This window comes from Petaurus breviceps, unplaced genomic scaffold (genome assembly GCF_028583685.1).
Source record: "Petaurus breviceps papuanus isolate PSGF00001 unplaced genomic scaffold, PetGlider_PUasm1.0 190, whole genome shotgun sequence".
Classification (NCBI taxonomy): domain Eukaryota; kingdom Metazoa; phylum Chordata; class Mammalia; order Diprotodontia; family Petauridae; genus Petaurus; species Petaurus breviceps.
In genome coordinates, this window is record NW_027185810.1 from 2,980,414 (window position 1) to 3,000,626 (window position 20,213).

Below are 20,213 nucleotides of genomic sequence, written 5' to 3' on the forward strand. Positions count from 1 at the left end.
ATACACTAAGTATGTGAGGGATGATACACTAAGTATGTGAGGGATACTTGAACTCCAGATTGGCGAAAAGAGAAGCAGAGGAGATGGTAGGAGCCATAGGAGCATGGGGAGGAGTCAGCACAGCAACATGTCCTTTGATTTACAGTGCCCATAACTCCAGAGACAGAGAATGCACTCCTACAATGAAATTATTCTCTCTCCAATTGAGCTGAGATTCTACTTCATTCCTGGGTCATAGCCTCCTTTTCTCTTGTATATTCAATCACCTAAACTAATCTGTGTAACTTCCCTGATTACTGTTTTACTTGCTTACTTTGATAAATAGGGTTGCTTGCTGTCCATGATTATCTTTTGTGCAATAAGCATTTAGTGAAAAAAAGAAAAAAGCAAAGCAGTTGATTGAGAAGTTACCTTCCAGGTCTGGTGTGTAATTATTCTTTCTCCCACCTCTCCAGTGTCCAGAGAAAGCACCTTTTATCCTAAACCCAAAAAGAGAATTATACGCTTAGACTGCAAGCATCTGATGTGTGATAAATATAATTCCAAGCTCAATATCCCTTTTGAAGCTAGGAGAGCAAGGGAGCGATTGCTTAGCTATGGCCATCCTTTTGTTCTCCACAATGGCAGAACTTCAATCTCATGGAAAGACAGAATGGATCGTTCCAGATCTACCTATAAATCCCTATTAAACATGGGCCCCCAGTCCTCTTACATAATCCCTATATTATACCTACATACAACATTCTATCTCCTATCTCCATAAAGAGATTTTCTGTAAAACTGTCCCCCATGCCTGGAATCAGTCCATATTTATTAAGTGCCTATGTACTCCCTTATCTCCATCTCATTCCTAACTTCCTTTAAAGTTCAGCTCAAGTAACAGCTACATGAAATCTTTCCAATTCCCCCATTTCTATTATTTTTCCCATCAAAATGTATATGCAAGTATGTGTGTGTATTGTTGTTGTTGTCCATTCTCAAAGAGAATAAAAAAAACATCAGTATGTTGGGATTAAGGGACAGTATGTCTGACCATGGCTGATCAGAGCACTGCTAGCTCAGAAGGCTCTACCACTGGTCAGGCACAAATAGTCCCTACAAACATCTGGAGTGGAGATGTCTCTAAATTTGTACATCTCATGTTTCTTTTGAGCTACTGCATACATATAGACAGACATACAGACACATATATACATATATATTTACATATACAAATACATATATGTGTATATATGTGTGTGTATGTGTATATAAAACACATATACACACACTTGTATGTGTACATGCTCTCCCTCCTCTGCTCTAACTACTGACCACCCTGGCTTCCTTTAAGTTCCAACTAAAACCTCACCTTTTACAGGAAGCCTTCCCCAACCTCTCTTAATTCTAATGTTTTCCCATGATTAATGATTTCCTATTTATTTTGTATATAGCATGTTTTGTATATATTTGCTTCCATGTTTCCTCCCTCATTTGATTGTAAGTTCCTTGAGGGCAGGGACTATCTTTTGCCTGATTTTGGATTCCCAACACTTAGCAAAGTGCCTGGCATGTAGTAGATGCTTAACAAATCTTGACTTATGTTATCTCCCCCAATAGAATATAAGCTTCTTTAGGGCAGAAATGATTTTCTTTTCATCCGTATCCCCAGTAGCTCAAATAATTCTTAGCAAATATGTGCTAAAATTTAGAAATGTTTTTTCATTGTTTGATTGACAGTGACAAACACCTGGGAAGAGCCCACATACATAAAGCATTCCCCCAAAAGCATACCTCAAGCCTAATATTTATAGATCTCTTGAGGTATATGGGGTGTTCAAGGAGAATTAGCACTTTTCAGGGCAATTCATCCACCTTTGTTGTCTTCTGATACTCAACTCTCATCCATGACTCCAAGAAGCTGTAGCATCCCAGCGGCCACACCCTGAAAAACCATAAAGGCATATGGGCTAAAATAGATTGAGGGTAATCAATGGGCCTCAGACCTTTTGGTGAGTTAGGGGTATGTCTACACCAAGCATATGAAGACTTCTCTCGACAGAATGGGTGAATGAGAACAATTTGTTCCAATCACCAAGAAGGTGGCTGAAGCAAGCTGTGGAGTGCTGAAGATGCCAAAGTCATCGCTAGCTGTCTTGACTTCCATCTTGCCACTGGACTTCAATAACTCTGGAAGAGAGAGTGAGGCTGACATCTTTGTGCAACTCTGCCTCACTTACTTCTAATTCACCATTGAGTGAAGACATTACCCCATGATGTCATTAGTCCTCTTCAAAAACAAAGGAAGAACAACATCTATTAATTTAGCTTAAGAAATTGCTGGTCCATCTACTTGCCAATCTGCCAATAACATTCTCAATCTTCAATGTTGTCAGGAATCATAATGGAACAGCAGCCACTGACACACAAGCCCTATTACAGCTAACAGGTATAGATAGATAGAGACAGACAGACAGACAGACAGATGGATGGATGGACGGACAGACAGACAAGAGACATTGGTGGCTGTTGCCAACCTGCTGTCTGCCAAAAATGCCGACAAACTACTGGGAGAGAAATCCATCCCTCTACTCTCATACCGTTGTTACTTTGTTTTCCCTCTCCCCTCCAAGGGATATTTTCATCTCCCCCCCCCCCAAAACTGCCTCCTCCAGCCATAATAAATATACTTAATGTAGGTTTAATAGATGATGCTTACTGAGGGGAAAAGTTTGAATGACAGTCTAATGTTCAGATTTCAATGCATTGTTGTCTTCAATTAACATGTAAGCAGACTTGTACTTACCCTTCAATGCTTTGAAAGATTTCATCAGTGTGCACACACTTTCCATTGACACAGACCACTGTCAGTCCAGTCCAGTCCCTAGCAAGTGGCTTTCATAAGTGGCTGTGGAGGGAAAATTTGACACCTCATGACCAGCCTTTTCTTGCTGAGCTCTTCATTTAGGCAAGCTGGCCCTCATACAACCAACATTGACCACTGTCAAGTCCATACTCAAAGCCTTTCTAGCTAGTATGCTAGGACTCTACTGAAATAACCTTTGAGAAACCAGCTTCACATCCAACCAACCAATAGATAAGTATTTATTAAGTGGTTACTCTGGGGGAGTTGTTATGCTAAGCTCTGGGAATATAAACAAGTCAAGACAAGAATTTAAGTGCCTACTATGTCCAGTGCTAAACAAAGGGGATTAAAATACTAAAACAAGACAGTTCCTGCTCTCAATTGAGGTCACAGTCTAATGAGGGGGTAATGTGAAAGCAACTATGTACAAACAATATACTTACAAGATAAATTGGAGATCACTCCAGAGGGGTGGCACCATTATTAAGGGGGATAATGAAAGACCTTTTACAGAAGATGGGATTTTATCTGAGACTTGAAGAAGCCAAGGAAGTCAGGAGGTAGAGATGAGGAGGAGGGAAAAAGGAAGCAAAAACAGCCCTTCAAAAAGCTTACATTTTAAAGGAGAGACAACTTACATAAATCAAAACATACAAAATCAATACAATAGTGAAAGGAGGTGACCTTTTAACAACTACTCTCAGTGTCACCCAACAGCAGAAGCTGGAGACCTCAAAAAAGTGCTAGAAGGGAGCATTTGGGCTGAGTCTTAAAGAAAGCTCGGGATTCTAAGAGGAATAGGTGAGGAAAGAGGGCAGGCAACATTGTATGTGAGTTAACAGTGAGTAAGGCAGTATGGTTGGATTGGAGGGTTCCTGTAGAAGGTTCTAAGATTGGAAATGCAGGAAGGGGACAATGTAAAGAGCTTTATGTAGCAAACAAAGGGTTTAAAATTGGATCTTCACAGTAATACAAAATCATTGGAGTTTATTGTGTAGGGGAATGATTCTGTCAGACTCATGCTATAGGAAAATCACTTTAGCAGCTGAATAGATGATGAATTGCATTGGGGAAAAACTTGAAAGAGGGAGACAACAGTCCAGGCTGAGTCACAGTAATGCAAAGAGGTAGGCAGAGTTTCAGTAAAATGCTCACCATATTTGTCATAAAATATAGTGGGCATTTCCTGAAAGCAAAGGTGCTGATCAAGAGGGATGTAGTATAATAACTTGAGAATTAGTCTCTGAGTCCTGAAGACCTGGGTTCAAATCCTACCTCTGAAACATATTGAAACATACCCCTGGGCTAGGGAACTAAGGAATATGCATTTATTAAGCCACTACTAAAATCTGGCTTCAAGTTTCAGCTCTGACACAGAGTGTATACCCATGGGCTAGAGAATAAACATTTATTAAGCCCCTACTAAGTTCCAGGCACTGAGCTAAGTACTTTAGTAATAGCTAACATTTATATAGCACTATGTGCCAAGTGCTATGTTTACAATTATTATTTCATTTGATCCTCACAACAATCCTGCGAGGCGCGTGTTATTATTATTCTCATTTTACAGATGAGGAAACTGAAGCAAGAGGTTAAGTGACTTGCCCAGACTCACACAATTAGTAAATGTCTGGATTTGAATTCAAGTCTTCCTGACTCCAAGCCCAGAGTTCTCTGGTTCACCTAGTGGCCAAGTACTCCCAGACAATTCTCTGAGACCCTAAAGTTACATAGCAGATACAGATCTGCATTGGTGGAAACAATTATCTCACTAGGAATTTCTTATATTAAAGAATGAAATTATAGATGGGGGTGGGGGGTAGAAGAAGGTGACCACGGGAAGAGAAGGAATTGATATGATGCCAAAAGTAATTTTTCTCTCTCCTTCTTTATTAATATTTGTCCTAAGGGAAAGCCCTGACTACAAACCTCAAGGAATACATACATGTCCATTTGGCATGTGTCCCTGGCTTAAATACATTTCTATGTACTTTTAAAGACTCTTAGCACTGTTTTGCAACCAGTTTGGGGGACCCAAAGAGTGATATGGGAGGGAGGGCTTCCTGAATTACAGCTGTTTTTTATTTAAACTAAAATGTGTGGATGTCAACATTATAGTGAGTTTCTGAAATCAAACACCTTCCTCCCATCGATGTCAGCACGAGCTGAGTTACAACTAAGGCAGGCCTGCCTCTTGGCGAACATTCTGGAAGCAGAAGTTATTTGACATTGATTTCTTTGGGCTTTTGGTTAAAAAAAAAAAAAAGAAAAAGAAAAAAAAGAGTCTCTTGTGGAATAAGTTTTTCTGTTTGTCTTTTTCTAAAGTGGGATTGAGCCCAAGCCATAAGAAGTCTTTGTATGGGATCCAATAATCTCATTGACACCCTGTTGGCCTTGTCATCAGACCAATGCAATATGGTTTACTGAAAATATGGTTTAGTAAAAGCTGAGGTGGCCTTCATGTTCCAGCCACCTCAGCTTCCATTGACTGACAAGTTAGAACCCTAGTGGGGAAAATGACTTAATCACAACCCTTCCATGCCAATTAGAACTGTAAGAGGAAGGTAAAAAAAAAAAAAAATATATATATATATATAGTACCTGACCATGATATACCTCAGTTCTCTCAGTGCAGAATTTTCCATAAGGTTTCAGGGGGTTTTGTGCAGAAAGTTGAAAGGTTATGACCCCCTTTAGCCTTAAATCCAACCCCCAATCCCAGCCTTTGTGGTTGCATGCGCACGTTCAAGCGCACACACACACACACACACCACATCAACTATCTCCTCCCATTATAACCCTAAAAGGTAATGCAAACCCAATATGTATCATATATCTAATAGCATTTGGCAAGTTTTCAATAAAATCCACTAACAACTATTCTCAATACACATAGCTATCCTGCTGATGGAAAAAAAAAAGTCAACATCTAGCTACTAGATGGCAGGAAGATTGAGTTTCCTATCTCAATGTCACACAAATATGGAGGGAAAAACATAACAAGTCAACTTTTCATATCCTTATTACTAATTTCGGTAGTAGCCTGCTTGTCCTGGTAGTCTTGATTGAGCTGCTGAAAATGCCACTCACAGTAGGCTACATATGTGGTGGCATCTCTATCACACTGAAATTGCTATCTCTAACACCTTTTCCCCCCTCCTGCTGTTTCCAAGGAGAGGGGGGAAATCATGCCGCAGAAAAAAGCAAGGAAACTGTTCAGAATTTAAGAGGTTTTGCCATCCTTTCCACTGTCGTCAGAAGGCATATTTTTTAAACAAATATTTGCCTTATGTACCTGTGCCAGCTAAATATCATCCTCATGTCATACTCTCAAAGAGCTTACAGTCTAAGATGGACAGCATTGAGAGGAACAGGCAGAAAAGAATTACCAGGCAATGATAGGAGCTAAAAAGGTATGCTAAGTTATTTAATGGTGTTTGATCAGCACCACCTCCTAATGTGTAGGAATGGAAAATTGACCAGGAAGGCTTAAGACATATGGTAGATTGGGAAAGTCCATGACTAGAAAGGGAAAGAAAGGGAGAGCAAGGTTGTAGTCTCCATTCAGCTAAGAAATAAATGGTAGGAGATCTTAATCTGATAAAGTCTAGGGCTCCTCATGGCTAGGTTCCCTAACTCTTAATGGGGCAGGGAGCCTAAAATGTCATCTTCCAAAGTTGCAAGTTCTCATTCCAGCTAAGAAGGCAGACCAGACTGGATCTCTTCACATCAAAATTTCAAAAAGTCAGTTGATACTTATTACAAAATAGAATAATAGATCAGTGGAACAGACTAGAAGAGCAAGAATTAGAAATAACTGAACTCAATAATCCACTTTTTGACAAACCTGAAAACATAAATTGTCTAGGAAAGAGCTCCATGTTTACAAGAATCATTGGGAAAGCTAGAAAGCCGTCTGGCAGAAATTAAGTTTAGACCAACATTTATACCACATTCCCCGTTGTGCGCTGGTAAATGTTTAACAACTAGTTCTCAAAAAGGGGGGGGGGGAATGTATACACAAAACACTTTTAAGTTTAATTCGCATCATTAACATTTCTTCCATCACTTTCTTTATTAAGTCTAGACAATCAACAAAACAATAAATCGAGCAGCATTTGCCAGATTTCTGAAGTATAAAAGCTCAAACTAAAAATTTAACAATCCGCTCAAGCTGGCTCTAGCACACCCTTGCATGACATATCACAATGTAGCAGCAAGCACCCCAAGCGTCCTCAGGGTTTGCCGCCACCACAGGTTCTTGGATCTGCTTTGATAAAGGAAAGCAACTCAAAATGGGTTAACAAGCTTACTTTAATGAGTCAGACATATATCGTTTACCTTGTTCAGGGGAAAAAGGTCAGCACCCCGAACCTCAAAGTATACAGGCAGAATTATCAAGACAGAAACAGATCAAGTAGACAGATTTCCAAACTGTCCAACCATTACATCCATAACAAATCAGCATCTGGGTTTTTCAAAGCCGGGGGACTCTCAACAACAGCTTCCCAGAATTCAGATCAAATCACAGAACACTTCTCAAAGTGAGTCCCAAAACAAAGCTACACATCAGGGCTTATATAGCCTTCTCCTGGCTCTGAGAATGCAACAACCTTATTGACCCACTGGCCAATCAAAAAGTATCTACTGAAAAACAAGCCTCCCTCCCCAGGCTTCTGGTGCACTTTAACCTAGGGGCAGGGAAGATCTTTAAATTTGCATTCCCATTACACACAACAAACAAAAAAGAGACATGTGACCTGAATATCATTCTACTATTAAAAAAATTAGAAGAGAACCAAATCAAATCCTTTTCACAGCTAAGGGTTGGGAGTGAATTCTTAACCAAAGAAGAGATAAAGGTAATTACAAAACATAAAATAGAGCATTTTGATTTCATAAAATTAAAAAGGTTTTACACAATCAACAATCCAGTTGATACATACTGTCAGGGGTTCCCCGCTCCTCAGAGGAAGCTCCTCTGCTATAGGAAGTCAAGTGCTTTAGGTGAACAGGCACCTTCATTCGTGAAGAATGTCTCCTTAAGCTTAGAGATAATCAGCACAATAATATGAACAAAGCTCTTCAAGCTTCTCAATCAGCTCATTTAGCTGGGGTTTTTTTCCTTCTTTTGGATGCTTTCTTTCCCAAGTCTAAAGTAAGGTCTTCAAGATGGCCCACAGTCCTCTACAACAGTGCTGGCTCCTACTCCCACCCCTAAGGTGCTTTTCTTCCATCAAGACTTGCCTGAAAGTTGTTTTTGATATGCCTGTTGTCTGCTGAAACATTAATTTATTTTTGTCTTCATAGTCCCTAGTACTGTACTTGGCATATAAGAAGCACTTAATCAGTGTTTGATTTATTGATATGATAGTGTCTTCATATTTTACCCCTTTCCATTATGGCATAATCTCATTTTAGAACTGAAAGGTACCTTAGAATTTATCTAACCAAACCCAGCCATTCTTCACATGAGAAAACTGAGGCATACAGATCTCAACATACTTATAGGAGCAGATAAAGAGACAATACACCCCTTGGCACCCACTGTTACTTCCAAGTTCATGTTCTGCCACCAATATTCAACAGCATCTGCTCTTTCAAAGTTAATGCCATCACAGAACCAAGGGAACTTTGTATACAACTACAGACACATCATTTCTGTGACAACTAACTTTGATAAACTGGGCTCCTCTCAGTAATTCAAGGTTATAAGATAACTCCAAAATACTCACAATGGAAAGGGCTATCCACATCCAGAGAAAGAACTACAGAGTCTGAATGCAGACTGAAGCAAACTACTTGCTCTCTCTCTTTTGTGTTTTATTTTGTTTCATTCCTTCTTTCTCATTTACTCCATTGGTTATACTTTACGACTTGGCTAATGTTTAATGTGAAGGTATTTATAGAACCTATAGCCATTGGGGGAAGGAGGGAGGAAAGGATGGAGGAGAAAATTTGGAAATCAAGGGATTGTGGGACTGAATGTTGTAAACTAGAAGTAAATAAATATTTTTTTTAAGTTAATGCTATACAATTATATTATCACAAACAGATTCTTGTCAATGCCATCTACCCATCTCCAGGACAATCTCCCACCTTCCTCAATCATTTTTTCCCTGACCTCGTTGACAGTCTTCATCTCTATGACAAGCTGACTCCAGCCACTTTCATATGGATGCTTCTTTTAACATCTGGTTCCTCCATTTGATCAACCATTGCTGTTCTCATTACCTCTTTCTCTCTTCTGCCTCAGCCACCCACAGCATCACCCAAAACCCAAAAAGAGTATGATTTCTGAAATGCCTCTATTTAGAACAATAACAAAAATAATGTATCATATTTATGTGATGCTTTCTTCACAGCAGCTCTATCTGAAGGTGCAACTATTACTGTCCCTATTGTATGGATAAGGAAACCAACACCAAGAGAGGGGAAATTATTTGCTCAGGGTCACACAGCTAATAATTGCTGGAGCTGGAGTTTAAGTCCAGTTCTCAACTTCAAATTAAATGTACATTCCAGCATACCCCCAGTGTCTCTTGGATCACAATTTTCTGTTCTTCTGTATCTCCTCCTATTTGATAGGATCATAGAACCAGATTATTTCACCTCTCTTTAATCATATTTTCACCCTCAAGGTGCCCTGTTAACTCTAAAACTTTCATTGTTTTCTCCTTCTATCACACTCTGTCCCCATCCTCTTCACAGGCTTGACCTTAGAGAGTCATCTCAACAAGACATTCTTCTACCCCAGGAGTCCTTACTTTTCTCATCTTTCCATTGTTTCTGTACTGATAAAGCCCCACCCAGCAGATTTTATTGTTGTTATTCAGACATTTTTAGTCCAGTATGATACCACAATCATTTCTCTTTTCTCCTCTCTCCCTTCCTCTCTCTTCTCTTCTTTACTCTTCCCTTCTCTTATTTCCTCTTATCTTCTTTCCTTTCCTCTCTTCTCCTCTCCTCTCCTCTCCTTTCCTCTCCTCTCCTCTCCTCTTCTCTTCCTCTTCTGAATGGCACTCCTTTTACTCTTCTCTAATTGCCTCCTTACACATTACCCCCAGGACAGCTAAGTGGCTGAGTACTGGGCCTGGAGTCAGGAGACTTGAGTTCAAATCTAACCTCAGAAACATCACTTAACCTCTGTCACTGGAGAAAGAAATGACAAAACACTTTAGCATCTTTGCCAAGAAAACCCCATGGGCAGAGGTCCATGGGATCATGAAGATTCAGACATAAATGAAAGTTATGAACAATAACCTTTCTTTTTTTAGGACGCAGCTAGATGACTTAATGGATAGTGCTGGGCCTGGAATCAGGGAAACTCAGTTCAAATCTAGTTTCAGACATGTACTAGCTGTGTAACCCTGGAAAAAGTCAATTAACCTCTGTATGCTTTAATCCACTGGAGAAGGAAATGACAAACCACTCCAGTATCTTTGCCAAGAAAACCCCATGGACAATATGGTTCATGGGGTCAAGTAGAGTCAGACACAACTAAACAACAATGATAACAACACTACCCACAGAGGTTATTCCAAATATCAACTCCTTCACAAGCCCTCAAAGTCAACCTCATCATTCCATCACGTAGAAAATGACCTTAATTCATCCTTTATTAAGGCCTTGTGATATAAGCTCATTCATCTTCCTTTCCTTTCCCTCTGCCTCCTCCAGAATCTCTCTACTTCATTACTTATCTTTACCTTCCTCTCTCCAGCCTAGAAGAATAAGGAAGTCTTTCCCCTTGTCCAAAACTAACCCTTTCATTTGTGTTCTTCATTTGGTCCAGGACTTTTCTATGTTGATCATTCTCTCTTGTTTTCCCATTCTTTCCCATCTCTCTCTTTCTACTGGATCTTTCCCTCTACTTATGAACAGGCTCAGGTTTCTCCAACCTCAAAAACAGAAACAACATTTCTTTTACTTCTGTTGCCCCTTTAATTGTCATACTCCCTCTTTCCTTCTCTTTATTATGAAAACTCTATTAAGAAGATGGCTCCACTTACTAGTCATCCATTCTCCTGAAATTGTTTTAGATAAGGAATCTGATGAGCTCCAAATTGCCAAATGCAATGACCTTGGTTCAATCTTCATCCTTCTTGACTTCCTTGCAGTATTTTGCTATACTGATCACCTCCTTCTTGATCCTGTCTCCCTTCTTTGACAGTTCCATTCTGGTTTTCTTCTGTCTGTTTTGCTTAACTGTTTTTCTTTGTTACCAAGGACAACTTTGGTATTATAAGGGAGAGGTCGGTAATTGGGTAATGGCTGTAGCATAAAAGCAAAAAAAAAAATCAATAGAACATTAAAAAAATAAAGCATATGGAGGAGAGATGTATGAGAGAGTAAAGTCACTTAACCTCTCTGAGCCTCAGTTTTCTTATTTGTAAAATGGAGAGAATGAGAGATAAAATAGAGAAGAGAGATGATAATACATGCCTTCCATGTATTATCTACCAACTTCACAAGGGAGTTGTGAGGCAATTGCTTTGTGAACTTTAAGGCATTATGTAAATAATAATAATAATTATTATTATTATTATCCATTGTGTCTTAGTTTCCCATTATGTGTTAGGAATAGCCCAGACACAAATCCTTCATTGGACCCTCAAACCATGTTTATTTCATGAAGTAGATAAAGCCCAGAAACCAAAATTAGGTTTTTTTAAAATTGATTTTAATAAATGAGAGTTAATGTATAGCAGTGAATTAGAGAACTGGCCTTGCAGCCAGAAAGACCTGGGTACAAATTCTACCTTCCACACATACTGTCTGTATGGCTGGTTGAAGAGGTGGACTATGAGTTTGGAATAAACAGCTTCTCTCCAGAAAAAGCAACTCTAGAAATTAAAGAAGTTATGGGGTTATGTAAACAGAGACTCTTGGGCTGAGTCGCAAGAACAGAATGAGCCTTACTGATTTCTATAAGGAATGAGGCCTCCCCTATCTCTGAGATTTCCTGCCCCACCAGGATAGTTCCATAAGGCTAAGCTCTGAGAAATGCATTATATCCTACTGGAACAAACCTGATCTTTGTCATTCTTGAGACCCCAAGATAAATATGTTCTAACCTCAAGGTTAACACATTCTCACCTAAATCATCTGACATCCTGTGTATTACTCAGTTCCTCCCCAAATAAAGAAAGTGACTGAGGAGACCTACCTGATAGCTACTTTTACTTCTAGTAATGTCACCCTAAGGCTATGTAAAAACCCTAAATATCTATGTATCTCCTTGTTCTTATGCTTTGCTATCCACCAGGCAACTGCCTGTCAGTTTATGCTAAGTAAACTTTTTATCTTCTACCCTCCCCTCTTGATGTATTGATCTTCCCTCAAATGGACTGTGGTGGGAGGAATTATTTACTCTCCAGGAGGATCTTAGGACCTCTGCCTTAAGGACTTTCTCAACAGACCCTTGGCAAGTCATTTAATTTCTCAGTGTTGTAGACAACTCTCTAAGACTATAAGATGCAAAGAAGGTACAAACCTGCACTGGTAAAGGAAGTTCCTGTCCAGGAGTGTCCTACACCTATGGTTCTGTTTCTGTCCCTGAAGCTATTCCTATGTGATGGGCTAAACAATATAAGCATTGCTATTCTCTGAAGGTGCAAAGAGAACTCCCCTAAGAGGTCTTTGCTCTCCAGGAGTTTAATATATATATATATACATATATATATATATATATATATATATATATATATAAGACAATGCTGAAATAGATAAACATATGGAGAACATACAGATAATGAAGGAGATGGTATAAACAAAGATGACAAACAGGTAATAGACTGGAATAAATATTTAGATGATATGCTGGCCAGGGGTTAAGTACATTAATGGAGTGAGGAGTTGGGAAGAGTCATGGAAATTCCATGTTTAGACAGAATGGGGGTGGACTGTCTAATTTATAGAACTTCCTGTCCAAACAGCTCTCACGGCACTCACAGCCTCTGTTTGAATATGAATATCCCACTGCTCTTTTTCAGGGAGCTCAACATGAACTACCCAGACACGCTTTCACTGAACTTTATAACATCCTGGTGAGTCAGGTCACCAAGACTATTACTCCCAATTCCCATGGGAGGAAACATCCAGACAGGGCAGTGGGAAATGTAGAAATCATTCCCAGAGATCCCAACACCCCATCCAGGCTTCTATTTCCAAGGAACTTACATGGCCTGCCTACAGTATTAGGCAATTAAAACAAGCATCAACAGATCCACTTTATAATATCATCTGTGATCTCTTACCTCAAAGGAACAAAAATTACAAGTTGCCTTGTAATTAATTGTTCCCCACATGTTGTTCAGATGTACTTTGTACGCTGTACTAGACAGGAAGTTACTCCAGGGCAGGGATCAGGTCTTAAGCTTTTTTCATTCCCCCAACCCCTAACTCAACTCTTATGCTATGGTATTGGGTACATAGCAAGCACTTAAAAACATGTTGCCCGAGTCAGTGAAAAGCTACAGTGAAATTGCCATCTTCAACTCCCATTCATTTTATCATCTCATATCCATTCAGACCTACTGGGATGAAGCAACATTAGGCACTTTGGCGCTCCTGAAATCAAGGGTTTGGCTCTATTGTTTATCTGCCAAACCGGGGGTTACTCAGGAGAAACTGTGAGAGGTACCCAAGGATTATGTTTATCTTCTTATCTACTTCCTTATCGAGTCAGCTCTGGCTCTGAAAGAAAGCTCCAGGTTCACATGCTTTCTAGCCATTGTGTGTGCCTCTGCCTTTATTACAATGTTTGTAAAAGCAGAGCTAGGAGCTGATATGCCCTATACAAGTCCTAAGAGCTAGGCCCTCCCTCTGTATTCCCATCCTCAGCTTCTACCCAGACACCCTCTCTCAGAACAGCTCTGCATTTCTTCCTGGCACATATCTTGTACCATGATCTTCACGATTCTTCTCCTCAATTTTAATTAAGATATTTTTCCTCTACAGCCCAATTTATTTTAGGCCTTAACCTAGGCGTTTAGATTGATATTAATTGACTTTGACTGGTATCTACCTACCTGTTATCTCCTATTATACTATCCAATCTTGCCTTAGTGAGATTAAATAGGGCAACTCACCTATGCCTATAACCAACCACCTTTGTTTCTGGGATTTGATCCAATCTTACCATGACTCAGATAGAATCAAATGTTTCCAGTGATTGCCAGGTGTGGGCAAATAGGCAAGTGACCTTTAAACACCCTCTAGTTAGGTGTAGTATGCCTGGCAGTTTCCTATTGGTGAGCCCTCCCTGGAATCTTGATACCTGCCTTCAACCATCTGTTCCAATTCCTACTCCTTTATTCCTTGCCATTTGCCTAGAAACATGAGTAGGGGATTTTTTGGACTCTTTCTGCCTTTGTCCCTACCACCACAGCTCTCATAGCTTTTCTTCTACAGATGATTTTCCCAAGCACTGACTTCTTAGTAACTCAAACTCATCTGTGGCTTTGAAAGTTATGCAATAATTGTTACTATACCCCACGTGCTAGTTCCTCAAAAAATTAAAAAGTAACATCATTTCTTAAGGTTCTTTGAAAGACTGACTGAAATGTCACCTTTTGTGAGTCTACAAAAAGAAACATTAAGTACAAAATGGCTCTGGCCTCCTCTGGCAGAGTGATGGTGGAATTTGTTGAAGAGGCATTAGAAAGTCCTTCAATAGTTAAAATATTTCTCGAAAATAAAACCTAGCAAACTGAACTCATTGTTGTGGGCTTTTTTTTTTCTTTTAAAAGTGAAAACTATTGTCAGCATTCGGGTTATGTGCTTTAAAAGTGGTCTGGATATCTCTTCTTTAAAAGCACAAAGAAAGGCATGCTTTCAACTACAGAGATAAAATATGGAATAACAGCTATGTCTTTCTGGGCTATGGATTTGCTAAGTAATAGGGATTTGCATGACTAAGCTTCTACTATGCTGACATATGCAAAACTCCCAAGCAATCACTCTAGTTGGACAACATTTAAATGAGAAACAATTCCTCCACTTTGGTCCTGAACACTTCCCAATTTGAACAAGAACATCATTTCATTCAACAGAAGCAATTTGAAAATAGGTATATTTAAATATTAGGTCCTCTTATCTAGAGACCTTTGGGTAGTGATTCTAATTATGAGAACAAAAGGTCAGTAGGGATTAGACTAAGGCAATCAGTCCCAATTCACCTGAGACCTCCCCCAAAGCCAGTTCTGAAACCTCTTTTCTCCCTGCAACCTAAAGAAAGCACATTTAGCCTGAAACACACATACTTTCACTGTCTCTGTCTGTCTCTGTCTCTCTCTGTCTGTCTGCCTTTCTTTCACTTTCCCATATATATTTATATACACTGTATGGCATACTATATATTATATATACTATCTATTAAATTACTCTATATAATTTAATAATATGTAATATATGCCATTTTCTTTTTTTTTTTTGAAAGTTCAGATACATACCTGAACTAAGTCCTTCCTAAAAAGTTAAAGTGGACCATCCAGTTAAAGAGTAAAATAAAAAAATGCATTAGTGGAAGTATTCTAAAATGTACTAAATGCCAGGTTAGGAGTCAGGAAAACCTGGGTTCAACTATTAACAGTGAGGCTTAATCATTGTATGACCCAGAAAGAATCAAAACTGAGGGAGGAACCAGTAGATTGTACTTAACAAATGCCATTTGATTGACTGACCCTGGGCAACTCTGTATGCCTCTGGCAACTCCCTAGGATTTATCTATTAAATGATAGACAATTCTTCTAAATGCTTCTAAAGGGAGTTCCCTGAAAAGACACCACAGATTATTTAACTATACCAATAGAATATTTTACTGTTTTAGCACACTTGACAACTAGGAAGATTCACATATATTTCTAGTTACGTGGCATTTACATATCGCTAAGCCTAAAGCTGGTATTTAATGAAGAAGTCCTAAACCATGTAGAGCACTTTTGTCTGTTACCTTCCCCATTTAGTTCCTCACAACAAGGAGTTACTGATACCATGGACCTGCTGGTCTCAGCTGAATCCAGATTTGGATTTCCCATTTTTTCTTATTTCATGGAGATACAAATGAATAGTCTACATCTGAACCTTCTGAGCACCTGCTAGGGAGATCAATCAGTCACCTACTCTATGACATAAATTCTGCAAGACACTGGAGATACAAAGGCAAGAATGCCCCTCAAAGAGCTTACATTCTATTGGAAGAAAGAACAAAAATATACACACATAATAAATTCTTAGTAATTTTAGGGGGGTAATTACCCATCTAACACTAGTAGATGGGGTAATTAGGCAAAATTTGAACTGAGCTGTGAAGTAAAGCAGAGATCCTAAGAGGCCAGAGTTAAGTAAGGAATACATTGCAGGCATGGGGAACAAAGGCATAGAAAATGGAGATCAAATGTTTTATGTGAGGAACAGCAAGAAGTCCAATTTGGCTGGATTGTAGAATATAGGAAACTAGATAGATAAATAAATCACTAGATAGAGCATTTATTAAGTGCTAAGGAGCTATACTAAATGTTGGGTATACAAAGACAAGCAAAAAATAAAGCCAAATCCTGCCCTCAAAGAACTTATATTCTAACAGGGGGAGACAGTGTATAAAAGAGAGCTGAAAAGGGTGAGGTTAGAGTTGTTGCTGTTTAATAGCATCAGACACTTCATGACCCCATTTATGGTTTTCTTGGTAAACATACTAGAGCAGTTTGTCATTTTCTTCTCCAGCTCATTTTACAGATGAAGAAACTGAGGCAAATAGGGTTAAGTGGTTGACCCAGGGTCACCCAGCTAGTAAATATCTGAGGTCAGATTGAGCTCAGGTCTTCTGACTCCAGATCCTTTGCTCTATTAACTTAGTCACCTAGTTGCCCAAATTAAAGTCAAATTAAATGATGTCCAAAACCCCTTCCCACTTTAAATCCTATGATCCAGTTTGGGCTATCTCAGGTCCCAAAATTTGCCTAATTTTTCATTATTTTTAATTTTCTGTACTGATTGTCTTCTGGAGAGGCTTTTCTAACAATCTTAGTCTTTTTCCTACTAGGAAGAGCAAAGGTAACTTAAGAACAAGCCAAGGACTTAATCTTTCCTAGCAGAGCAGGTTATCACTGGGTTCATGGAATGACTAGAAGATCTTTTTTCTTATTAGCATCCAAACTGTAAATTGTCAAAGTCTTGAGTTCAGTCTACTCACCCTTCTGAGTAACCACCCTTCTCAAAAATCTATTCCTAGCCTGCCATACTGGTATAAAAGAATATGGGAGGTCCTTTGAGTAGGGAGAATGGCCTGCTCCTTTGACCCCACTGATTTTCAAGTCCTATCTGGGTGGCAAAACCCCTGCAAATTTATCATTGTGTCCATAATGGAGAGACAAAGTCTGATACTCTGTACATCAAGGCCTTTCCCAAGGTAAGGGAGATGACTTATTCCATTCAAATCTTTTAGATTTTTTTTAATGTGGAAAATTCCAACTCATTTCCCTAATACTATATCTCATTCTTGGCAGGATTTCAAGGCATTTCCATCTTGGTCAAGATGAATGGCAAATGGTCTCAAATCTTGTCTCTCTAGATAACCTCTTGCTGCTCTTCTAAGATTGTGATGAACTGGGTTTGGGTCAAAATGACATTTTGTCATTCTTTCAAGAGTGTGAGGCTAGATCAAGATCGTGAGGCCAGATCAAGATCCAAGTGGCACTTTGTCATTCATTCTCCATGAACACGTTCCTCAAAGATTGTCAACTATACATCTAGATCTGTTTACCCATAAGTTACATCTTATCTATTCACACTTCTGTTTTGAATTCCTATTATGCAATTGCTTCAAATCCTACACATACCCTTGATGCAGCTGCAAGAACTTTTAGTCTACTGTGCTCAATTACACAGTATCTGCCTCGTATCTCTATAGCATGGTTAGTTCAGGTACTTATTTTATTTCAATTTTTGTCACACACCAGAATTACAACTCAGTGTGGGAAGAAAAAGAACTGAACTTGGAGCTCATTAGTCAGTAAATATTTAAGCCCCTTCTGAGGGAGAGTCACTGTACTAAGCACTAGAAATACCAAAAGAGGCAAAAGACAGTCCCTGCCCTCAAGGATCTCACAGTCTAATACAGGAGAAAACATGCAAACAAATATGTACAAATTGTAGTCAGAATAAATAGAGAATAATTAAAAAAGAGAAGACACTTGAATTACAAGGGGTTGAGAAGGCTGCCTTTAGGATATAGGATTTTGGTTGGAACTTATAAGAAAGGCAGGGAAGCCCAGAGGCAGATAAGAAGAGAGAGCATTCCAGGTACAGGGGACAGCCAAAGAAAAAGCCCTTAAGTAGAGATGGAGCATCTTGTTCATAGAACAGCAAGGAGACCGGTGTCACTGGATCAAAGAGTATGTGGTGGGGAATGAAGTCTAAGAAGACGGGAAAAGTAGGAGTGAAAAGAGCTAGGTTATGAAGGACTTTGAATGCCAACTAGAGGACTATGCATTTGATCCTAGAGTTAATAGGGACCCGTAGAATTTAATGAGTAGGAAGGTGACACAGTCAGAACTACTCTTTAGGAAAATTACTTTTGGAAAATCACTGAATGAATGCAGGATGGATTGGAGTAGGGAGGGACCTTTGGCAAGCAAATCCATTAATAGGCTATTGCAATAGTCCAAGTATGAAGGATGATGTCCTGTGTCAGGGTGGTGGCAGTGTGTAGCAATGTCAGAGGAGATAAGGGAGCATATTTGAGAGATGTTGCAAAGGTGAAATCAACATGCCATTGCAATAGATTGGATATAAGGAGTGAGATACGGTGAGCAGTCAAGGATGACACTTATGTTGAAAGCTTGAAGAATAGGCAGGATGGTGAATGCCCTTAACAATAATATAGAATTTTGGTGGGCAGGGTGGCTAGGGAAAGTTTAAGGTGAAACATGAGTTCAGTCTTGGACATGTTGAGCTTCATATGTCTACTGGACATCCAGTTTGAGATGTCTGGAAAGCAGTTGGAGATGCATAGGTTAAGGAAGGATAGGTAGATTTGAGACCATCAGCATAGAGATGATAATGAAATCCCAGGGGACTGATAAGATCACCAAGTGAAGTAGTACAGAGGAAGAAGAGAAAAGGGACCAAGCCAGAGTCCTGTGGGACACCTCTGGTTAGAGGTTGTGAACTGGATGAAGAACCAACAAAGGAGCCTGAGGAGTGGTCTGATGAGTAAGAAGAGAACAGGACATAATGACGTCCCAAAAAACTAAAGAGAAGAGAATATCAAGGAGAAGAGGATGATTGACAATGTCAAAGACTGCAAAGAGGTCAAAAAGAATGTGAAGTGAGAAAAGATCATTGAATTTTGCAAATAGTCAAATGACCTGGGTGTGAAATCTGGCTCTCCCATTAATGAACTATGTTACTCTGGTCACTGATATGGTCTTTCATATTGTCACCAGTAAGTCAGTCAAGTCACTAAGCACTTATTAAGCACCTACTATGAACTGTGTACTGAACTACACAGGATCCAAAGAAAGAGGGAAAAAACCTGTCCCTGCTCTCAAGTAAAATGAATTAGATCAGACGATCGTGAATGTCTTTTCCAGCTCTTGATCCTATAATTATAAGGGACTTTTTCTGTACTGCCTTTTAGTCAGACACTTAAAACTATTTCACAAACATGCAGCCTTCATAATTAGCAACCCTGTGGAATGAACCCTGTGGAACAGGGACAGACAAATGACATACAAAGGCTAGAACAGAACTCAGATGTTCCTTACTATGCAAATATTTCAATCTCAACATATTCTTTATATATTCTTTTATTCAAAAAAGCTTCATTCTTAAAATTAATAGCACCTATTTTCATAAAAAGTGTTCTATTAAACAGTTTAATTAATTAATATATAATTTTATAATGTATAATATACTATATAAATTATAATTCATTAATTAATTGAAAGAGTTCACTTCTGGATATACAGTGTATAATCAATCAGTGTTTATTGAATGAATGACCACTTTGACAGAGAGATATTAGAGGCTATGTTTTTAGGTGTCAGTGCCTCTGGTACTGTACTATACCTGTGTACAAGCCCATTTTTTAGCAGCTGTGTACCTGTAATGGATCACCAGACCACCTATGGAGTAAAGAACACTCACATAGTAATAGGGTATCTGATAGTGATAAATGCAAGGTAAATAGGGCTTACAGTAGGGTAGTTCTGTCTAAATCTAAAGCCTAGTAAATGAATGAATAAGTGAAAAAATATTTATCAAGCACTTAATATGTGCCATTGTTGTTGTTCAGTTGTGGCTGACTCTTCATGACCCCATTTGAGGTTTTCTTGGCAAAGATATCAGAGTAGCTTGCCATTTC

General features: G+C 39.0%; 1 long non-coding RNA gene across 4 annotated transcripts in view; it reads right to left on the reverse strand.

The window, feature by feature from the left end:
* Positions 1–20,213, reverse strand: part of LOC138164560 (uncharacterized) — a 161,563-nt gene that overhangs the window by 34,757 nt on the left and 106,593 nt on the right. For 2 of the 4 annotated variants that reach the window (XR_011169125.1, XR_011169126.1), the window contains exons 2-4: positions 2,786–2,887; positions 1,774–1,924; positions 412–479 (exon numbers count right to left, since the gene is read on the reverse strand). This is a non-coding gene — a long non-coding RNA (uncharacterized lncRNA). The remainder of the gene's footprint in view (positions 1–411; positions 480–1,773; positions 1,925–2,785; positions 2,888–20,213) is intronic. The other 2 variants (XR_011169124.1, XR_011169123.1) reach the window with 1 other exon arrangement.